The sequence below is a fragment of the Tympanuchus pallidicinctus genome, unplaced genomic scaffold (assembly GCF_026119805.1).
Source record: "Tympanuchus pallidicinctus isolate F22 unplaced genomic scaffold, pur_lepc_1.0 scaffold22, whole genome shotgun sequence".
Taxonomy (NCBI): Eukaryota; Metazoa; Chordata; class Aves; order Galliformes; family Phasianidae; genus Tympanuchus; species Tympanuchus pallidicinctus.
This window is the reverse complement of record NW_026294739.1, coordinates 38,876,030-38,899,855: the sequence shown is the minus strand read 5'-3', so window position 1 is coordinate 38,899,855 and position 23,826 is coordinate 38,876,030. Positions and strand designations below refer to the sequence as shown.

The 23,826-nt window shown below is 43.7% G+C and overlaps 2 long non-coding RNA genes across 2 annotated transcripts in view; one reads left to right on the top strand and one right to left on the bottom strand.

Moving 5' to 3' along the window:
* Positions 1–23,826, top strand: part of LOC128081818 (uncharacterized) — a 316,659-nt gene that overhangs the window by 230,874 nt on the left and 61,959 nt on the right. The window lies entirely within an intron of this gene.
* LOC128081821 (uncharacterized) lies at positions 5,686–18,567 on the bottom strand. Its single transcript, XR_008207420.1, has 3 exons — positions 18,466–18,567; positions 15,832–15,946; positions 5,686–6,936 (listed from the first exon to the last, which is right to left on the bottom strand). It is a non-coding gene; the product is annotated as an uncharacterized LOC128081821 (long non-coding RNA).

The following is a 23,826-nucleotide window of genomic DNA, read 5'->3' as shown; positions in this document are numbered from 1 at the left end:
GCCCAGATCAGCCAGCTGTTAGCATGCCAGGCAGGCACACGGCACCACTGAGATACTGTTAGTTAAAACACCAAACCATCATCTCAGATAGGAGTGAGAAAGGGCCTAGCCTCTGCTCAGGCTTGCTGCTGGCCTGTGAATGCAGCAACACATTACTGGGCCACAGAACTGCTGTGAGGTGTCTCTCCTGCCATGCTGCTCCTTGCCGTTCATTCCCACCCCATTTCATGGTTCATTGCCCCAAAACGATGTCCCTCAGAAATCACAGAATCATAGAGTTCTTTGTGTTGGAAGGAACCCTTAAAGGTCGGTTAGTGCAATGAACAGGGTACCTGCAGCTCTGTCAGGTGCTCAGAGCCTGGTCCATCCTGACCTGGAGTGTCTGCAGGGGTTGGGCATTCACCACCTCTCTGGGCAACCAGTTCCAGTGCCTCACCACCCTTTCTGTAAGAAACTTCTTCCTTACATCCAAGGTAAATCTCCCCTCCTTTAGTCTGAAACTGTTTCCCCTTGTCCAATCACAGCAGACCCTGCTGAGGAGTCAGTCCCCATCCTTCATATAGCTCCCTTCAGACGCGGAAAGGCCACTCTCAGATCTCCCCAGAGCCTTCTCTTCTTCATGCTGCACAGCCCCTGCTCTCTCAGGGAGGGTGTTCCATTCTTGGAGTTGTTTTTGTGGCCTTCCTCTGGACACTCTCTAACAGGTCCACATCTCTCCTGTGTTGAAGACTCCACATCTGGACGCAGTATTCCATGTAAGGACTCGCCAGCACAGAGCAGAGGGTCACCTCCCTTGACTTGCTGATCACACTTATTTTGATGCAGCCCAGGATACGGTTTGCTTTCTGGGCTGTGAGGGTGTAGGGCATGGAGCAGGAGCCACTGACTCCCTTTCAGCCACTTGCAGCTGTGCCTAACATTTCTGCCCCTCATGTCTTCTCCTCACCTTCAGGCACAGCAAGATGTGGATCAATCAATGGGGAGGGGTTAATGTGGAGGAGCAAAGAGCACTAGAGATTCCTCTGTGCCTCCTTCAGATATCGGCGAGATGGACTTTTTAAATGCAGATTATGTAATGTGTTTGGGGACTACTTAGAATAAATGTTATTGACAGCTATTACATTGTATAGTATTAATAAGTATTTAGGGAATTTTTTTAAAGGTGAAGTATTGACAGGAAAGACCATAACAGCTACTTCTGGGCCATTACAATTTATCTTCTAAATCAGATTGGGTTTATGGTTCACTGACATGTTTCACCCTATTACCTGCTAAAGGGTGGTTAATGACAATGTGTTTGCTACGCGTGATACTGCAGCCTGTGACACAGCACATCTACAATAGAAAGGCCTCACAGAGAAGTGCTCCTCTGAGGAAAGCTGTTCACTGCAGATCTTTGCAGGGCTGGCTCTTAATGGCTATACAATAACATAAAACAAAGCATTGAATTTGGTCCCTCAGGGTAATGTCTAAACTTGCCGATGGGTCCAATTCTGTTAAATCCTGGGTGAAGTACAAGCCCTGGCTCTATGGATTTCCCTATAACCAATAGGGGCCAAGAGCCATGGTTGATATTAGTGCTCTGGCTCCACTGGCAGTAATGGAGAAGTACAAGTTGGTGCTTGCTGTTTCTGGGCAGTGCAGAGCTTTCTTCTCTAAGCGCCACTTTCAATTCAGCCCTTGATTAGTCATGAATTGAGGTCATTTTAGGGTTGACTGTGTGGGTAAAAACAGTCAGTTACTAACAGCTGAAGTCAGACAGCATTCACCTCTACCATGGTCCTTTCCTTGTTGGAAATGTTTTCACAAGTAAGAGAAAATAAGGATGCAGCACTGTCTATAAGTAATTTTATTCTGTAAATAATCTAAGGTTGATTTCTTGGTCTGCTGCTTTTATCTTTTCACTCATACTAATTTGACTTTATGTTCATTTTGCATTTTTTGCCACTGAAATATGAAGCAATTAATATTCACCTGAATTCATCTGTCTCCTGCCAAAAGGTAATTTCTTCTTCATCTGGAGAACTGTCTAGAATTGAGACTTCCTGTCCATCTGTTTTCTCTCGCCATGCCAAAGCACTCCAGAAACAAAACAGGCATGAATTAACTTGTTTATCATGAACCCTCACCTTTCCAACATGAAGGTGATAGACTTTCACACACATACAATGACCCAGATTTGAATGACAGTGTTTTTTTCCCATGAAAACAATAGTCCCCTCCCTGATGACACAGGTGTGCATTGCCGCCACGCTTAACTTCTGACTCCACCAACTCCTTTACTGGAAGCAGCCAGTAGATAAGCTGAGTTTTGTCCAGGCACAATTCTTTCGGCACAGAGCTTCCTTCTCGTGGACATCTTTTGAATTGTTGAATATCTCTTGTGAATCCCACTCGTGCCCTCCATCAGTAATAAAGGCTGCTCTATTTCCACCTACAGCCAGCCTGCTGTCGGGATGCAGGCTGCTTTGGATAATGAGACCATCTTCTGCTCTTTGTTTTGTTTGCACTGGATTTTCCAAACGCCCAGCGAGTGCCATTCAGTCCCTCAGTTAACATTTACACTGCAATCAGCATCCTGCACCCTGTTCTATTTTCTGCAGACATGTAAATAGAACCCTTTTGTAAACTTCGTTTAATCATAGTGCCATATTATGGGTTGTCTAAAACAGTGTCAAGAGATCCTGTTTCCTTTTAGCTTCACCATTTGGCTAAGGTATAATCTACAGTACGTCAACACAACACATCTCTCTATTGAGTGTAGAGGTGAGATACAAAGCTTTCAAAGCAGGCAGATTCTTTAGCTGTTTCTTGGTTTCCTCAAGCACTTTGTACATGAAAGATTGTTTCCTTATCTCTTGGAAAAGCTTTTGGATGAAATTAACCCCGGTGTAGAGGGTCAGCCTAACGGCCCCTGCACTACTTAAGTCCTACTTAGAACCTATTCTGAGAGCTTAAATCGGATTTGTGTGGTGCACAAGGTGTGTATCCCCCTGTGACTAGATAAAGAAAAAAGGTATTATTTATACTTAGGATTTCAGGTCTTTCTGGATCTATTTTATATGGTGCAGTGTGGGGGAACTCTGAAGTAGGAAGTCAGTAATGTGTGGCTTTCTGAAGCTGTCCAGCAAACGTGGAGTAACTGGGCCTGGCTACCTGTGGTGCTTCTGGCATCTCCAGACACGGATGTGCAAGCATTACTGCAAATGATGATCTGATCACCAAGGTCCAAATCCCACAGAGCTGCTCCAGGAGAACACAGGCTGGAAACCCAGCCACATCCCCCCCACCTCGCTCCCTTCGGGGTGATGCACACCCTGGGTCAGATGGCAGTGAGAAACCTCAGTCTTCAGTAAAATTCAGGGGAGTAATTGTAGCTGCTCTCTGAAAACTTCAGAAAGAGAAGTGTTAATAGCTTTTCATATCGTATTTTGCCTTATAGCCAATGCACAGGAATTACACAGCTCTTTGTCCAATTGAAAGAAATCTGGTACAAGTTGCCAATTTAGCTGTCTCAGTCTACAATAAGCAAGTTTGATACCAAATAAATAGTCTCAGATGCCTTTTTTTTTTTTTTCATTTTCCTTCTTGAGCATTCTGAGTAGGGTTCTTCATTGTTTGACATAAGTGCGAAATAAATCCAAAATGCCAGCCTAGTGTGAGCCTGTGACAGAGCTGTAGGTACAGATACAAATGAGAAAATCAGGGCCCAGATGAACACTAAAAAGATCTAATGGTGCATTTGTCAGTCTCAGTTCTTCCCAGCCAGCTTTGTGGGCAGCTGCAGTAGATAGCCTGATGGCAGCTGTGGCACACCTATGTCTCAGCTAAGAATACAGTCCTGCTGTTTCCAATTAGGTCAGTCTGGCACTTGTCAAGTCCTAAATTCAGGTTGTCATTTTGGACGTTTATAAATGGAAACAAAGCCATGTTCCTCCATCATGCCTCTAAATAAGTTCAAAAACAATGCTAAGTCCATTTTAAGCTGCGGGTCCACCCAGCAATCTTATTTCCCTTTTTGGTCAATTGATCTTTCTATTATAATGTGCAGCCTCAGAAGTTTCAATGGTATAAAATCACTTTCCTCTCCCACCTTGGGATCTATGAAGCTTGTCTTGCTTGACCTTCTAGTTCCAAAAGTTCATTTGAATGTATTCTTATAGTGGAGGTGGGATAAGGGACAGTTGCACTGTAAGTAGAATGAGTTATTTCCTAATATATCTGCGGTTTTATTGAAATGTGCACCATGGAATTAGGAGCCTCATTTCTCTGGGGGTACCTGCTGCTGTGGGCCTTCTCAAATCATCTGTCAAATGATCTGTCAAATGATCTATCAAATCTCTCAAATCATGGTGAAGAATTTGTAAGGGCAAATTTTAGTACTGATTAGTTGGTGCTGGCAAACCCTCTTCTAAGAATTCAGAGCCTGGAACTGAATATCTTGCAGATGCCCATTAGAATTAGAGAGAAAGGCAGTTAATACATTTGGGAGGGTACTTTTCTCTTCAGAGGACTTGGTCCCTGGAGTGTGTTTCTGGTTGCATCTAGAGATGTACCTAGAGAAATCTGTGGAGATTTCTGCGTATTATATAGAAGTGAGCAAGCAGGAAAGTTTTCCAGGAGCAGCAGCTGGCACTGGTAAACGTGTTTAGTGAATGTCAGTGTTCAGGTAGTCGGGTGTTCTTTCTGTCTCATCTCGGAACTCACCGATGGCACAAAGGGTCTCCTTCCAGTAAGTCCCAGCAGCGGCTGTGTACAAGCCTGCTCAGATACAGTGGGATCCCAGCCATAGGGGAGTGGAGCTCCGCACTGACTAATTTGCTGGGAGTGAGCCCCACCCTCGGCTGGAATCCCTGTTAATGTAATAATCATCCTGAACTGGGAGTGTTAATGGCAAAAAAAAAACCCTGGGAGAACAAGCGCTACAGGAGGAGGTGAAAGATGTGGGCAGATTAAAAAATAGAGCGCCAAATTCTTGGCTAGAGTAAATAAATAAAGCTCTTTTGAAGCTACTGGCGAGACACCAGGTAACCTGACCCAAAATTTGTACAGGTGGGTGAGCCCTTGCAGGACAAAGCTCCATATGTTTGTCATTACTTTAAGATATCCCATTGCTGCTCAAGCCCTGCGCTTCCACAGCCTTCCACTTCCACTGCTGTGCAGAAAGCAGAGCAACGAGCAGAAGGCTTCTTCTCTGAGAAGGCCATGTCATAACATGCCAGATGCGGACTAGAGAGGTCCCATCTCCTTTTCCTTGCAGGCTTTGCTAACCCAGTGCAGACCACTGGTACATAGCAAAGCTCATGGTGGGGGGAATTGGCACGGCTGAGGGTCAGAAGGACTCGGCCCCCAGCTGCAGGTGGGAAGGAGCTCACACACACGGCACAGTGCAAGGGGTGCTTGAAGGTTGGCCTGATGTGCCAAGAAATGCCTTCCAGTCTGCCCATCCACCTTGGAGTGGTTCTCAAAGCTAGCAAAAAAGACAGTCCTATTGGAATAAAAATAAAAAAATAAACCACAAATCAATTGACTCGGCTTTGGGATCCATTTTTCTGAGCACATTTAAAGCTATTATGAGTAACATGGTGTTTAGCTTTCAGCTAATGTAACAGCTTGGAGAAGAAATGCATTTTGCTCTGGACTTGCTTATTAGTCAATGGAAAAGTATAACCACAAACAGTACAGTTCCATTTAACCACTGTATTAAATATTAAATTTGAAACTGTCACTACCAATTATTTTCAATAGGTCATAATGGTTTGAGGCTTAAGTAATATGGAATAGAAGCCAATCAGTCTAATCAAATGAAAGTATTACTGGTGGGATAGTGCTGCATGGCAGGGTGCAGTGGTGCTGAACCTCGGTTTCTGCTTTTTGTTTCTTCGTGCCGTTTGCTCCTTTGTGGCTAACTTCCCTTAGTGTTGTTGATGAGATTGGTGACTCAAGGAAGCAGGGGCCAAAAGCCTGGAAAGTTTCAGGTCTGTGTATATATCTTCTGACAGGACTGATGTCCAGCATGTTGCCACATCCACTCTGCAAAGAGCTTGTTGAGCAAAATCAGAATTTCACTACGTAACGTAACATAATGAGATTGAAACATACCCTGCATTGCCTGCACGCAGGAGGAAAAGGCTGAGAGTCCTGTTTGAAGGCTGTGGATGAAAAGATGCTGTGAATAGTTACAGGTGCTCCTGTACAGAAAATGTATTTAATGAAATCCTGTTCACATTAGAGGAATCCAGTGGTGATGATCAGAAGCATCAGATCTGCCTCTTTATTTATGGCCAAGTGATCGATTTTCCAGGGGAGATTTTCAAGTGTTCTGTATCAACAAGCATAAGAAAAAGTACTTGGTGTCCAGTTCCATACAGCTCCGGCCCTACTTTGCAAAGCCCTTTGGCACGTGCTGAAGTTCAATTCAAGCAGAAATTAGTTTCCACACTGGTCCTGGCCTTGAGGCAGCCAGCAGCATGGCTTCTTCTGCTGCCTGACAGTCCTTAGTCAGCCACCGAGAGTGGGCAGGCAGCTGGCACACCAGGCCTGCCTGTGACTTGTCTGGGCTCAGTGCATGCTGCAAGTGTCTCTGAGGTGCGTTTGATTCAGATCTGTGCCTTCGAGTGAAGCCAGGTTTTGTCAGAAAGATTCCTGACCAGGGCTAGCCTTATTGTTCTCATGGTTCAGCTGAGGTCAGTAATGCATGTAATCAGTACCAGGGTGTGGATGCATCTGGCAAGTAATGGCAATACCCCGGCCTGTGAAGATTTTGCTCTGAATGACAGTGCTATAATTAAGTCTCCAAATTCAGGACTCTGAGCCAGAATTGAAGTTCGGGAACTTCACAGAGGTAGGGGCCAGCTGTGAAGCTCATCTCAGGATGTGGATTGCAATTTCCCAAAGCCCTGGGGTGGTTTGGTTCGGGGGGAAGATGCTCAGGATCTGTATAAAGAGATTGAGCAAAGATAGTGAGTTCTCTCACACAGCCCTAGACTGAGTAAACAGGTTTGCAATAATCAGCTGTTGACAGATGGCAGCAAAACACCTGTGAGTGACTAAACTTTTCAGCCACTTAGTCAGAGCTCCAGGAAAACCTAGTGCTGATTCTCAGAAATGAACAGCAGATCTTCCAGTGCACTCCGTATCTCCCACTGCTTTCTTCTTTAGCCACAATAAAATGCTTTTGGAAGATGCTAACGTAGGTTGATCAAATTAATTTGGCACTGATTTAATCCTACATTTAAAATATGTGAGATGTAACACTAATCTAGGTGCAACCGCACTGTAATTAGTGTTTGGCTTGCTGCACTTTACTAAATGCACCTGACTCAGCTATTTCACAGTTAGATATAATTCTGCTTTGAAGCCATATTTACCATCTGCAGCTGAAGTATTTGCTTAAAAGTACCCTATAGACAATAAGGCACTAGTCCCATTGTTCTGCTGTGCTTTGCTGATATAATGACCCAGATGCATACCCAAAAGACTACCATTTGTTTGCAAGTGTTAGAGCCCCGTGTGTTGTGGGACATGTCTTGAATTTCTGAAGAGGTGGTTTCACAGTACAACAAAGAGGAGTTTGTAATTGGACTTCTTGTTAACTTAGAGGCTCCCACCACAGAGCCACTTCAAAATCAGGGCGGTGGGAGGGTTTTGCTCAGTCGTAAGGGAACAAAGTGAGTGTAAGGTGGGCAAAACAACTGTAGTGTGCTGCATTAGAGGGCTCTGCCTCACAGCTCTGCCTCTGCATTAGGCATCTGGGCTGGGGCACCCAAATCCCTGTGCAGGGGGAGCTCAGGTCTGCACCCCAAAGGACACTGTGGGCCCTCACTCCCAGCAGCATTGTCAGTCTTCAAGAGTTCATCTTCAGTCTTGTGTTATTTGCTTAAAGTTTCACCTTATGTATTCCAGTGGTGAGGAAAGTGTCTCAATTTTCATGTAAAAAAAAAAAAAAAAAAGAGTTTTGATTTCTTACGATTACAGAGAAGAACTTGAAAACATAAGCTTTAAAGGCTGAAAACCCAGGAGGCATTTAGGTGTGATTTATGTGTGTGTGACTCCTGGTTTCCCAATGCTGAGGGTTAGTAACACAGCCAGCTTTGTTTTATGAGGTAGAGTGGAGCTGGAACACTTCAGATAATGGAAAGTCCCTGGTAATACCGATACAGCTGGTTCTGCACTGCTCCCCACTGCAACTGTTTGCAGAGGGCTCTCGTCTCAGCTGCAGCACCTCATTCACGTCACACATGCGCCATGATCTGCAGCATGTCACAGCACAGCGGCAGCGCCCTGCAAGCAGGGACTGCAGTGCTGCAGGTATTGCAGGGGTAGCGTGGGGCTGGCAGAGGTGAGCCTGGGCTGCGGGCAGCCCTGGCTCCATGCACAGCTGCTGCGGTGCTGTGCACGAAGGCAGCTTGCAGTGCCTGTACTTGTAGCAGCTTATGGCTGCAAGGCACGTAGTCTGGCCCTGGCCAGCACGCGGATCACATGTGGATGACTGCATGGAAAAAAACAAGATGACACTCTGTAGAGGTCAGGTATTCTGACTGGGCCTCATTTAGCCCCTAATCTGTGGATCTGGACTGCAGGTTTGGAAAGCACCTTACTCGCTGGCTGAGCCTCTGCAGATGTAACTGCTGGAGCCTCCAAGACAATCTGACCCTTGTGCATAGAGCCCTGGCCTGGCTGGGGTGGAATTTCATTTGCTATATGCACAGAGGGATGATGGACACATGGTTTCTGTGGCCGAATTAACTGATTAGCATGTTGTTTTGCTATGTTGCATATATTTTACATGTTTGGAGGCGCACTGGAGATGTGTAGATCATTGTTCTCAAGAGCTTGAGGAGCCAGAGAAGCCCCTAAACTGTCTTTGATTTTACTTCCACTTCATTTGTGTGAATTTCAGACATTGAGAAATAATGAGATTTGACTGAAAATACCGACAGTCTATTTGGATGGTTGAGGAATTTCTGCTGTTAAACTTCTTAGCCATGAGTTGGGTTTGTCTCATATCGTAGATCTTTGTTCTACACTGAGGGAGCAGCAACAAGGATATTTCTTCTTGCTGCTGTCAGCCTTGTTTTTTCTTAATGCTTTGAAGGCTCTTCTCCTTCCTTCCCTCCCCAGATGTGATGTGCCTGCAAGGTAGAAAAGCATGCTCTTTCCCACTGGTTTCTTTTCCAGCCTCAAGGAGCCTGCATCTCTGCTGCTAAGCAGCGTGACCCATCGGGCAGGGCCTGAGCATGCTCACCTACCTGCTCATGTCTCCTGTTGTGTGGTAAGTTTCCAAACTGAGATTCTGTCCTATTGCTATATGAGTACTGCTGTGCAGCAGGACACAGGTACTCATGAAACCACTTGTGGATGGTCCATCACTTGTCTATCTCGGGTTGCTCATTACATTCCTCCTCTGTGCTCAGGCTTATAGAGCTACTGCAGGGGAAAAGAGCAGCTCCAGCTGAGAGGGAGACCTTGCTCTATGGCGTTATAAAATGTAAGTTAAAAGATATAATCAAATGCTTTGTTCTTGCACATTAGAGAGAGATCACAGTGTTTAAAATAAACTTAATTAAGAGGATACTCAAATATACAGAGGGCTTGATTTTTCATGTAGAAGAATTAAGCCAAATTATCGTTGTATCAGTGACAGCATAAGGTATAAAACTCAAGAGAATCGTATCTTTAATATCTACCTTCTCATGGAGAGCAAGATCAATTAGTCTGAATTTGTGCATTTGCTTTATTTGAAACTTCAAATTCATCACCTTTTCCAGAAGCTCCAAAGCAGCATTTTACTGGGCTTTCTTTCTTCAACCACCAGGGAGTCTATCCCTCACTGATTCAATACAACTGAGTTATTTTTTGTTATTATTTATTGTAAGACTAGCCCATAGCAACGACGTGTGAAAGGAGCTGCTGTGTTATTCAACTTCTTAATAAAAATGTAGCTCCCTCTTCTGCTGACCCAGATAATTAGTGCCTGATATTCAAAAAAATTTGCACATAAGTCTTCAAAACAGCAGCTGATGTCACTTCATTTTCTCTTGTTGCACAAATTTGGGAACATCTACTAAAACTCTTCACATGCTTTGTTCTCAGAATTAAAACTAGCAGCATTAACTGGGTGAACATTTCATAGACATGACAAGTTTGCATTCTTTAGGCATACCAGTATTGTATTCCCGAATAAAAATAAACCCCTAATTATGATGCTGCAATAACTGCACAGCATTGTTAACATTTAAGTCTACACTATCCTACTTTCTGTTGTATGAGGAGAGAGAATGAGAATGTGGTTGCTTCTTTCCTCAGCCTTCAGTGCAGCAGCCCAAGGGTCCTGAGCTGTGCTACATCATGCAGCGTGGCTCTGGAGATGCCCTCTCTCTTCAGATCTCTCAAGCTTATCTGAGTAATGTCTGAGGTCACAGTAAGCAATCCAAAGCCACTCTGCTACAAAGTCCGAAAGCTTCCCTTATTGCATTAGATTTTAAACTACTCAAGACACCAGGAAAAAAAAAAAAGACACTAAAATACTGATTACCAGCCATCAGCAGTCTCGGCTGTAAACTTCAAATTTCAGGTAAATTTGCATTCTTTCTTGAATTTATGTTGATTTACACCAGTTCAGAATCTGTCCTTACTATAAAATTCATTATAAAATGAGCATAGCGCAGCTTCTAAAGAAATCACTGTAATAAATGAGCTTTGCATTCACAAGATGAGTTCCCACATGTGTGAAAATGTTAATATTCCCGTGACTGAATTCAATGACATAATGAATCTACAGTGGAAAATCATTCAGCATCAAGCAAAGACAGGCATAACTGTCTGCTGGGCTGTTCTTGGCAGACAGGACGTTTTGTATCTCAAGTTAGGAAAGGAAAATAATTGCAAGTGAGTGTCAGAGTATGCCAAGTGGGCATTAAGGGCTAGATCCTGAGGCTATTTCATTCTGCTGGTTGCTACACCTGACTGAAGGATGTTGCTTGAGAGTAAACAGAATGAGAAACCAACCTGAAGATGATTTTAAGATTCAGATAGATACACTTTTAACCCTGAGTCACATCAGGCTTGTTCATCAGATCTTTTGCAACTAGATGTGAACAAACTCCTTCCAGTCTTGCTGCCTTTGAGACTGAACCCATTATAAGATAATGAAAACGCACCTGCAGCACAATCCCATGTCTGTTCACATGCTGGAGCTTTCAGCTGAGCATGAGGCCCTCATACTGTGGAGGCAATTACAAAAGGGATTGCAACTCAGAGCTTGTCTGCTATGAAGAGCTGCAAGAATTGTGTTGGACACCCTGTGAGGAATAAGTGGTTTGTGTATTTAGAAACAAAGGAAAAGTTGTGGAGCTAGTAATACTAAATCTCAAGTACCGTTCCGTTGGATTGTATGATCAATTAGCAATAAATTCTCAGCAGACGTAGCGTCTCTTAGGTATAGGACTTGCCAAAATGATTCAGAAGCCAAGCGACGCCTATCTTGAAATATACAAGCACAACTGCAATTCTTTTTCAAAGGGGGTAGAGGAGGTGACGTAGGTCTGAAATAACGAAGATGTTTGTCATCCATCGGCACCTTTCCTTCCTGCCCAAAATCATACTTGTGGTAACTACCATCTGCTGAAGTTAGGAAGCCCCAGAACATACAACCCAATTTGCTGAAACACCCCGCTCTCCTAGAAAATCAGCCTGTGGCACCAGCTGGGTGAGTCTGCTGAGATCCATATGGGGGTCCAGCACACATTTCCCTACGTTGTGGGGTGAGGCCAGCCAAAAGTGACGGGAAAAGAAATGTAAGAGTTACAACTTTCAGCACATCCATTGTGTTGTATACACTGCCTCGGAAGAATAACCCTACAAAATATAGTTTACGCTAGAAGAATGCTCTAATTGTTTGTGAGTCAGGTAGTTCAGTCATCTGGCACAGAGTGTTGTTGTTGTTCCTTTAAGTCCAACACGTGTGTCTGTTTTGAAGCTGTGAATGTGCATTGCAGAAGCATGTTCCAGAGCTTTCAAGTTTTGCGCTGCTGCTGCTTGGGCATTTTATGCAATCATTTGATGAACTGTCTTACGGAATTAATCACGTACTTTCCTTTCTCATATGGGTCATCAATCAACTTTGGAGGCTCAGCTTTAAGATAAGCATCAGAAATAAATAGGCTGCTCTTTTCTGATAGAGGGGAAGAAAATAGATATATTGTCAGTAGCTCCAGTGTTCTGAGATGCCTTTGGTCTGTGCCAGATGTACACTTGTGGATGAGTGGACCTACAGTTCCTGGTTCTTGGTTTTTCTTTTGGACTTTTCCTGTAAATTGACCATTATTCTGAGAAGTTGCCATTTTCACCCCTTGTCTCCCTCTAAAGGAAGACCAAGTGTGTGGGATTACCTAGTGGATAGCATGTGGAGTAGTGGTATCAAATGCCACCTGAACTGGGAAAGACCAAGCCTCGAAGTGTTAATGCAGTGCATTCGTGTTCCATATGACCTGCTTAAAAAAAGAAGTTGTAGCCACTATGAACCATAAAACTGTCCATTTGGTTGTGAAGGGAGCTGAACAAGGTTGTGTAAGATAAAAGCGAATGAAACGCTATCACACAACTTCTTGAAATGTACCATAAATACAAATAAGAACCAAACCCTGAGCTGAGGTGTCTCTGAAGTAGAGCTGCACATCAGGAGGACGTGGCACTCCGTTGGCTTCAAGCTGCATTCGCTTGGTCTGGGGAGTGTGGGTATTTGTTATCCTACAGCAGGACCTGGATAAACCCGCAGAAGTAAATCTGGGGCTGATGTATTGTGCCAGCATATGAGGAAAGATCCTGGTGTTCCTACTGCTCAAATTATGAAAGTTAGCATGGAGTTATGGCTAACAGCAAGAGTGCAGCACTTTGAAGTGCAAATATGGACAGCATGTTATGCTCAGTGATCCAAACATTGATATCGTGCTGGTCAGGGTGATCCTCCTTGTGGCACTTCACAAGGGGGTAGCATAGTGAAGGGAGAACATCAGAGAATAAAAGCAGAGTATGTTCAGTGAGCAGGATGTGCACAGAGCAGGGCAGCAGTGTGAGTGGCAGCGACCTTCAGGGAATGATGCGGTTAAAATAAAAACACCATCTACTGGCAACATCTTAGGAACAGCCTTGGTCATAATTGAACAGAACTGGTCAAATTGTTGTTTATCTGCCCAAGACATTCAGTTTGCACCTTGTAGCAGCTGGTGTGTGTTACTTGGTGCAGCTGAGATCACTTAAAAGCACATTTGTTGGTGGTTGGTGTTTTTTCTTTTTTTCTGTCTTCTGAAGTTCTGTTTTTATTATTCTGCCTCTCCTCTTTGGTTTACTATCACTGATCCTCTGCTGTAAATGCAGAACTATTCCTTTTGAGCAGATTTGCTGCAATTCCTAAATTACCTGCTTTGCTGCAACTTCTGCTGGGTGAGATCCCAGTGCAGCACAAAGCTCCCAGAGGGAAGCTTTCTCCACGTCCGCAGGGGTCGGCCTGCAGGAGAAGCACTTTCTTCATGCAGGATTTCCTTTGGGAAATTACTTTTCTGTTTCCTATGTCTCTTAACAGGCTCAGTTCATCTGAGCACTGTGGACCACTCAGAGGCGCTCAGAGCAACCTGCTCTGGCGTTTTACACTTCTGCTTTGTTTGGATTTCTGAAGCTGAGCTGGGCTCACGGAGAGCTTTTGATGAGACAGCTTCCTGAAGGAAGGAGGCTGGAAGTAGGTCACTGCTGCTATCTGCTTCCCTCTCATTACTCGAACTGTGTGAAGGATGGGAACAAGCGTGGGAGGGCGGCTCTCAGGGAGCAGGGTGTAAATGCCATGCACAGCTGGGCCAGCTACGCTCCACTCCCTGTGGAGACAACATCCTGTGGGAGAAGGCACCATCTTAGCAGAGTCAGCTGAAAGCTTTTTCAGGTAACATCGGTGAAATGTGTAGGAAACTCTTGAGAGCAAGGGCAACCCCCTCCACGGGGCCATCCATCTCACAACCCGTGCTGCAGTGTGAGAGACAAAGCAGGGTCTGCCCTCTGCCCCCACGTGCTGGAGGAACACGAATTCTGCTGGGCCAGAAGGTGAGGCTGCCCTATGTCACTGCCCAAATGCTGCCAAATTGTAATGGCTTTTCTCCTGCAGCCAAGCATCTGATGGGATGTTTCAGCTCCTGCTTTTCATTCAGCATTCCTTCTTCTTTGCACACTCCTAACAGTAGTGCTTTGCTGGCCTCTACAGAGCAGAGTTTCTTTCTCTTTGCTTTCCCCCTCTTTTACTGAATTTAACACTCTCCTCTTTGCAGCCTGTTTGTGTCCCTGAAGGCTTCTCGCAGTCATTGACTTCTGCATTCGTGTCTTTTTGAGTTATGCCCTCTCACTAGTAATTTTGTGGCTTTATTGAATTCCTTCACCATCGTTCAGGATGCTTAATGGGCTACCCAGACAGGTGAGCACACTCTGGATCCAGATTTTTATTGGCTAATTAAGGCATAGATGATCAGGTTGTTTCAAGCCGGTACTCAGTGTGTTTTGGGCAGGATTTTGCCCATCCCAGACAGCAATCTCACCATTTCTTGCTTCTTTAATGCAAGTATCCAAATTAAGTCAAAGGAATAGGAATTCCCCATGGCCCAGCCCTCTGCACAGAGGCTACCTGTGTGCTGCCTAGTGCAGTTTGTCATTCAGATCATTTCCACCGGTGTTTTATAAGCAAGCCCAACAGTACAGCCCCCCAGCTATCAATTTTACATGTTGTGTCAGATGTCTTTCACAGCCCTGTGCCATTCTCCCACCACTTTTAGCCAGAGTGAATGTGTCCTGAAATAATCCATATTACAAAGATAATTGCTCTGTTATATAAATACGATGCCCATCAGGCATCTCCCTATCCCTGTAAAGGTAAGGTTAGCATGACTTGAGATTGCCGGAGCCGTTAATCAGCCCACTCTGGTTCTTTCCCCTTTTGAAATTGAGTGGGATGGTTAGGGGTCATTTATCAGCCTGTCCCAGACTGTACTTATGAATAATAAATGGTCACCAGACTTGGAGTTATGGCTCAGTGAGAGAAAGACCTTTTGTTTTCACTGAATGGAACCGCAGTTGATTTCAGGGGTGGCAGGATCAGACCCTTAATACAATTTAGATTCACAAGTGAACTGTAATCTCATAACAACAACAATAATAATAATAATAAAATCTTCTTAACATTTTTCCAGCATTATTTAGCCAGGAAAGTAGTTTTAGAAGGATGGTGATTGGGTGCTGACAATGAGCGTGAGATGTAATAGGTTGAAAGTGGCTGGAAGAGAGAAAGAAGGAAACTGTGGAAAATAGAATATGTTTATATTTCAAGGAACAATGCAATGTCAACCCCTTTGTAGGGAGGATTTGTTTCAGCAAAAAAAGTTGTAAACTGTCCAGAGCCATTCTGCCCTAGGCTCTGGATATTAAAAGCAGTTTGGAGCCCCAAACGATGCGTGGCACTGCCTGTGTCCGAAGGCACAAACAAAGCTGAGCCCTCACCTATATTGCAACTCTAATTTTTCAGCACCGCCAACTGCAGCCATCTTAGCAGGAATCTGCCAGTAGTTGGTGGGCTTCTCAGTACTTCTGGAAAGATGTGAAAATGTGAGAGTCTCTCCTTCCATTTATTAAGAAAGATCTTAGACCTACAGAGTCATTTCAGATTTTGTGGTAGGAGTGCACACTGAGGGCTTTTAAAGAAGCAAATGCTGAGAACGCAGAAAAACATGCCAAAGTACTTCCTTTTTGCTGAACATTATCTTAGGCTTCTGAACACTTGTGTGTGACAATACTGGTTACCTGAGTTGTAATTTATCTTTAGGCTCTGTCTGTGCTTGCAGCTGGTATGGTTCAGCAGCCAAGGACCAGCAGACACTGCAGCTCTGCCTTCTTTAAGCCTGTTGCATGTAAATACCTGAAAAGGACAGAAAAATATTTGTAACTCAGGTCTTTGGTAGGGACAAAGAATTTACATAGCCACTCAGCAGCCCCCGTGTTGGCCGTGGGCTCCTCCCCAGAGCAGAAGAAATGTGATGTTACCAGCATCAGTCAGCCACGGGAGGTGCCAGCATAGCACTGCATTGGTCATAACAGAGAACGGGACGATGGCAAATCCAGGGGACCATCTGCTTTTTCCCTAATGTAATTAATGATGGGCCCTATCATTGTTCATGCTCCCATACAAGCCTTGAAATATCAACAGAATTCCTGTTTATAACTTCATTCCAAATCTGTTTGTTCCTGATCCAGTCTTGCCACCTTCGGAGCTGTTGCCATCTGACGTGCTGTATTTTGGCTCAAAACAGAAATAGCCTAATGAAATTTCTTGCAAAAAGGAACTCCATTGCACATGTACATTAGTTATTTTTCATTGCCTCAGGGGAACCACAAATGTGTGTTTTTTCTGTTTAATTGCTGGGTTATGTAAAGAGTGCTCCACATAGCAAAAACGGGGATGGATACTTGACGTGGCAGTCAGGCCTTCTTCCCACCTATTGCTGAGCTTTCCACCCATCCTGTTCCCACTCTCTGGACTTATAGGTACTACCATGATGCCAGTAATATAAACTTCTGTTGGTGTTAAACCCCTGGTCGGTAATTGGATCTGCTATCTTCACATTTAGATTTCAAAATCCCTCTCAAATGTTTATGGACTCACTAGTGCCTTAACTGGGCAGTATGTTTCATGTGTAATAGCTGCTTTTGTGTACTTTGGGTGAGCATTAAAAACTGTTTCAAATAGTGTGTAGAATTCCATATGTTGTCTGGAATCGTGTTCTGCTTTTCATGCAGAAACAGAACAGAAGAAACAGCATGTATTTATTAAAGTCATATTTCTTCAGATAGCTTAACCTCTGCTTTATAAATTGTATTTAGCATCAGTATCATATTCTGTCTTAATCTACTATTGCATTTTAAACCCTGTTCCCATGTTGGTCTGGAGCGGTCCATGCAAATCAGTCCTCTGGACAGAAAACAGGATGGTATTATATAGCAGCTCTTTAGTGTTATATCCAATTTTATGCTTTGTTGAGAGCAGAAGTCACACTATAACAATCCCTCAAAGGCTCAAAGCTGAAGGAACATTAATCAACAGCCAGAGTGAGTGAGTAAATATAATGTCTGTGTTGGAGGAAGGGAGCTTGTATCTGGTTCCAAGCACGCTGTCGGATGCCTGGGACTTTTATCAAGTAAAGCTGAGAGGGAATCTTTAAAAAGAAGGATTTGAGTAAGGATGATTTATCATGTGATTGGGAAGAGTCCACTGGGAAAGGTGAGTGGCCAAGTCCATGTTGACTAAGTAGATCAAGAATGAGTGCCACAGATATACCTCAGTTTTAAATGCCTGTTTGCTGGTCTCATTAATCTGCTAAATTACCCAGCTCAAATTGCTTATGTGTAAGTGTTACATCAAGGTACACTATTTTGTATTAGCTGCCATATAAAAAGGAAACAGCCACTGAAGGTAGGAGAGAGTGAGGGTGAGTTATTGGCTGTTAAATAAGCCAGCAACAAAGTACTTACTCACGGGGAACAAAAATTGCCAAGAAATATTCACATGGGTATCTGATAATATCTAATTTGTTCCCAGAATCACACATCATTGTTTCTGCGTGCTCAGGAAAGAGGCAAAAACAGCAAAGGAGAGAAAGAAGTATGCACACACACACACAAATAATTAACACGCACGCGATCATAAAGTCCAGTGTTAGATCCAGAATACAGTGCAGACACAGCATAAGGAATGTTTATTATGAGCAAAGATAAAAAATACTTGACATCAGGGCTAGCTGATCACAGTTATGAATAACAATTCCTAAATCATCCGTGGCAAATGCTTCTTACAAAGGAAATGAATTGTTGCAACACAATACATCCTTGTTGTATCGATATGATTAGCTAGTTATCCATAACATGTTGTAATTTGTTTTGATTTTTGAGTGTTCTTTAGCTGCAGAGCCTTAATGAGGCTTCTCTAAATTGATTAGGAACTGCGAGATACAGCATGGTTCGCAGATTATTTCAGAGCTGTCAAGATCCTGTGACTTTCATTTCATTGGATTTAATGATCGTTGGAAAAGGTGTGCATTACAGCCAGATACAATCACATTTGTCAGCATGATCCTTTTAAGTGCAATTCAATTAAAGCGTTATTCTCTAATTTTATTATTGCTCAAGCTGAGTGCTAATGCTGGCTACCAATAAAGCTACAGGTAGATAATGGTATACAATTTAATTTAACTAATTGGAGTTTAGTGATCTAACATGCTTTTCATATCTTAATTCTTTGAATAATCTTTGATTTTTGCATCCGCTACAATTCTTTTAATGGAAAAGGGCAACTGAAAACATCAGTTACATTTGAGATTAAATTATCTAGTAACATCTGCCTTTAACAGTGTATCAGTATGCATGCAAATTTCCCTCTATTACCTGCCACTTGCATCCATTTTCCATTGTCAGCTTGCTTGACCTTGAAATTAATTTATCTAACTGTGCTTACATTTGTTATTAAGTTAACTGCAGCCTTGGAGTGCCAGAAACGTTCTCACTGAGGGGATTCTGGCTGGATGACAAATTAAAGGGGTCAGGAGCAGAGATAAACCAGTCCCTCCAACTAGGCAAAGCCAATGGGGCTTCTCCTGCAAAAAGTTACAGATAAATAAAGTACAGATACAAGAGCACATAAATACACAGGGTTGAGATGATTCTACGTGCTTGTAAACTCCTTACCACTTCTTTCCTGTAGCACTGTTTTCATTGGTCTATTACAGCTGCTTTGCTTTGGCACATGGACATGAACACTCAGAAAGTGGGGAGAGGCTGAGTTATCTGCACTGCCGATGTAAAACAGGGCACACTGTGAGTGCAGAGCCTCAGCTCTCCGGGCCACTGGAGGTATTTTGCTGGCAGTTGGGTGAACCTTGAAGTACATCGGTGAGGCACAGGGAAAAGTGGACTCGTGGAGCGTGGTGCTGTGCTTTGTCCTGGAGGTGGCTGTTGTGCCTGCGCCGAGCGCTGTGCCCTCCTCGTCTAAACTGCAGTCAGGCAAACTATTTCTCTTCTTCTATACAGACAGCGGAAGAAATGTAGGTCGTATCGCCCAGGTCTCATCAAGATGGCTTTATTCTGAACTATTTCTGATCTTTTCTCCTTTCCACAGAGTGCTGGTGTTTGTATCCTTCAACTGTGCCCTCATTTTCTGCCAGTGACAAAGCTGTTAAGTCACTGCAGAGGCAGCGTATCCACAGAGCTCTCCGAATTTCTTTGGTTGCCTCCTTCTGGTGCTTGCAGCAAACCCACTGCTCTGGTAAACAAATGCATCTCTGTCTTTAATGGATTTATGACATCCCTGTGACAAAGCAAAGTGCTATCACTCTCAAGATATAGATGGCAGTAAAGGCACAGGGGAGCACAAGGAGTTGCCTAAGGCTGTACACAAAACTTGTGTGCAGGTTGTGCTGTACACAACAGACAAGTGATGAAATGGGAAAGTAACCCAGGTGTCCTAATGGCTCTGTCGTGAGGCTTCTCCAGCACGGATGGCGGCTGGAACCAAAACATGAATTCTCCTTTTTCGGCTCTGTTGCATACAGATTTGTGTTCCTTCCTTGAAGTAGCTTTTAAAAAGAAATCATAAACATTCACAAGCCCCATTTGGGGATGTCATGAAAGATAGGGTTTGTGTGTGTGTTTGAATATATGTGTAGGGTATTTCTTACTAAATTCAGAGAGATTGCACTGAAAAAAACATTGTTTTATTCTCTTCCATGCTCTTCAGCTATGATTTTTCCAGAAAGAACGAGCACTGAGACCTTATCCATATGTCCCTACTCAGCTGTGTGCTCAGTTGCTAGCTGTGCTTTCTTATGGCATGCTTTCAAAAATGCATAATCCAGTATCTAACATCAGTCATTTGCCTAGAACTTGATCAGATAGTTGGGAAATCACAGTGTCCTTCTTCCTGTTGTGAATCATTGCCTGCATTTGACATGATCTTTCACACTTGAGATGAATTGAGTCCAGATTTCAACAGCTGGCTCCTCGTTTAAAAAAAAAGGCAGTAAATGTAAGAAAAGTAGCACTGATGTCAAATGCAGGGCGAGGGGCTCATTTTGTATATATACACCCTGGCCTTTGATTTATGTGTGAGAGTAGGGATCCTGGCTGCAATCAGTGACTTGGCATTGAGTAAGCATGAGAAAGTCCTGAGCGTTACAGAGCTGCTAGTTGTTAGTGCTGCGAATTGGCCGATTGCTCTCAGATCTGCTCTGTTTAAAACAGCTTGACAAGGGCTTCTTTCTGTCCCTACTACCTTTCAAAATCAGGAAGCTATCTGCTGATGCAGCATCTCTGCTCACATGTCTACAATTAATTGACTTAATCGTGATTACGCATTGTTTGAGTTTTCCTGCTTGTCCTGCCAGGGCTGCAGAACGGCTTTTGACTTCCAGGACAACAATATTTGAACATTTTGTCATTGATGAATTGTGGCTGCTGTGCTTGTTGCTGGTATTTGATTGAACTTCTTTTAAAGTACAGATAGCTGCTGACAAAAGTTTCCTAACTAGCTTAGCAGCATGTCATCTGGTGGCATTCAGCTCTGCATGCCGTATCACTCAGCCGACTTCTTAAAAGTAAAATTAAACAAGACTTGAATCCTTCGAAAGGCCATGCTGGGTTTTTATATTTATTTATATTTATAGTACTTTGATTACATCAGATCCAATTTATGGGGGTTAAAAAAGGGTTTGTGGGCCTTTTCTATCTGAGAGCTCAGCCCAGAAGCTAAGAGCTAAACTGGGCCCTCTCTGGGGTACGCTAATTGGGAAATAACGATCCTACCGAATCAGATTCCCCTCTCATTCACCTAGTGTCTGTCTTTTCCCTGAAGAGGCTCATTTTAAAAAAGAAATGAGTCCCTCAACCACCCCAGTGTCCAGTGTTACATGTTTTCTACTGCGTCCTGGGTGAGAGCGCCAGTGACACGATGCATCTCCTTACTGTTTTCCTTACTGAGCGTAGTGCAGAGATCCTGCAGGCAGACGTGGTTGTTGGACGCCTGTGAAGCAATGGCAAACTTACCTTTTCACAGTACTCAGGTTTCCTGTTCAGGTCACTTGAAATGTGTGCAATGCAGAAACATTTTCACAGATAATTTTACCCACGTACGATCACAACTCTGTTTCTTTTAATTGCAACGTCTCTTTCTGAAATATTCTTATTTATTTGATGTACCATTCCAGATTGATGTTCAGAGAAGCACAAAGGTGCAGTTTTTGTGAACTAAACAGTGATATATTCTCTCTCACTCGAACAGCTCAATTTAGATTTTCCAGCCGGGATAAATAGAGGAAATGTATATAGATCTCAGTACTTTGTCATGATCCATGGAGTGCAGTCTGTACACCAGACCCAGCAAACTGTTAAATGATGCCATGGGTGCCGTGCTGGCAGAATTTAAGATGAGAAAGGCTTATTTCATGTATATTACTTCTTGTTTCTTCTTTTTTTTTTTTTTTTTCTAGAAATGTTTTATTGCTTCTATCAATTGCAAGAGTACATAAGACTTTAATGATAAAGCAGTAAAAGAAATGATCTCCAAATATTACTGCAGATCCCTTGATAGATTTCTGTGCACTCTGCAACCTTTGCCTGAGCTAATTAAATAACAGGCAGAATAATTCTGGGGATGCTTACAGACAGTACTGCTGTGATGCTATTTCGAGAATGGCTTTTTTTCTGAAAGCTCCTCTTTTAGGAAGCAAACCTGGAGCAGTTTAACCAGGGGGGTGCTAATCCAAAATCTACCTACAGCAATATACACAGCACCAGGAACAGAAATGTATGTGATGGTTAAAAAAACGTCAAGAACATAGCTAGTCATCATTATAGCTCTGTACAAATGCATAGAAACGACAGTAAGATGTTTGGTGGGGTCTGGAACATCTACTTTGTTAAATCATCATTAAAATGATAAAGATGGTACATTTTTCAGTTCAACAAGTTATGTGTATTGTCTTATGCAGCTTGTGGTTATAGAAGTTTCTGTTTTCCATCTGAGTCTTCAATAAGCTATTCAGCAGCTCCTTACTGAGTACCCGACCAAACTCTGGAGTCTGAAACCATCTGTTTTCAGAAAGCAGAGCTGTTCGTTCCTAATCCAACTGGGTTTGTTACAGCAGTTTAGTGAAGTCCAAATGGATTTGGGCTACATTGAACTGAGTCTCAGTGCAGAATGGAAGAGTTCCTGCCCTGGAAAGCCTAACCCAAAAGGGAGAAAAAGTTTAATTTAAAAGTGTCAAGAAAGGGGAAACAGAAGCAACGGCTGATAAAATGGCTGCCCATTGCTTTGCTATCAGCAGAACATCTGCTGAGCAGAAATTAAGATCCAGGTTTCTTATTCCCCAACACACCAGTCTCTTTGCAGTGATTCTCTGGGAGCAGAAAACACATTTTGGAAAGGATGTGAGTGTGGCTGGGGTGTCTCAGCTCTGGGCCAGCTGTCCCTGGGCCTTGCAGTCCCATGGCCTGCGCTGCCTCAGCCAGGGCTGCGTTTGCGCTCTGGGGATGGGGAGTGTGAGCACCTGGGTCTGTGTGCATGGCCTCTATGCTGAGTGGTTGGCCAGAACTCAGAGCGTGTGCTTAAGCAAGGTAGCATTTGGCTTATTACAGTAAATAGTCACTGTTTGTATTAACCAGCAGTAGAATTTAATGGCGGTCGATTTGTTTAGTTATTTGAACAAATTGGGATGTCACTGATGCAGGCATCCCACCTAGCAGTGAGGAACACAGCTTGGACTCTGTCATTCCAAGGAGAGTTTTTAGGTAAGAGTGGTGTTTGTTTTAATGCTGAGTTTTTGCCAAGGCAGGGCAAGAAAAGCTGCAATGCTTTCTGCATGGAGGTGTTTGCTGCAGTCAAGAGGCTGATATTTCCTGCACACATTCAGCTTCTCTCTTGCTCTGGTGATGACACTGCAAAGCTTCCCAGAAGCATAGACCTCTCCTTCCCCAAAGCAGCAATTCCTGAAATGATGATACTCTGAAGTATCATCTTAAGTATTTTAAAGTGTTTGCTGGAGGTATCCACGGTGATGCAGGTATTTTAGGACGCTGATGGGAGCATTTCTAGGTTGCAGTCGTATATTTTTGTTGCTATTTTTAATCGCTGTGCTAGTTTGCAGAGCAGTTTTTTGTAATGTCAGTGTCTGCCACAACACATGCTGTATAAATCATTTAACAGAACCACATATTGCTTGAGAAAGCTGCATCAGCTCTGAGTATGAAGGCAAACTGTGAACAGTGCTCACAGAGGAGAGCTGCACCCGTGATACTTCTGCCATTCAACGCTGTCCCCTCTGTGTTTTCAGTGCACCACCTTAGCACTGCTGATTCGGCCCGAGGTCAGCAGGATGAAGGGAGCCCATGCACACCCTGCTGCTTCCTGCTGCTGGGGCTTCCATGCACAGAGCAATGCTGCCAGCAGAGCAGAATGCGCAGGTTTCCCACTGGCAGCAAGTGGGAGCCCCTTGGCATGCTGGTATTGCTGCATGTCCCTGCAGGTACATGCAGCCCCTCTGCCCTGCCTCCAAACAGCTGCAAGTGAGTCGTCTCCTTCTCTTCCCCAGATTGTTACCATAAAATTCAAACAGGTTAAATATGATTCATCTCTCTAACGCTGGGAGCGGACAGAGGCCTGGCTGTCCCAGGTAGCAGCACAATTCAAAGCCCCCCGTCATGCTTTCAGGCAGCAATAGGTTACTCATTACCGGGGCTTTGAACAGCTTCCCTGTG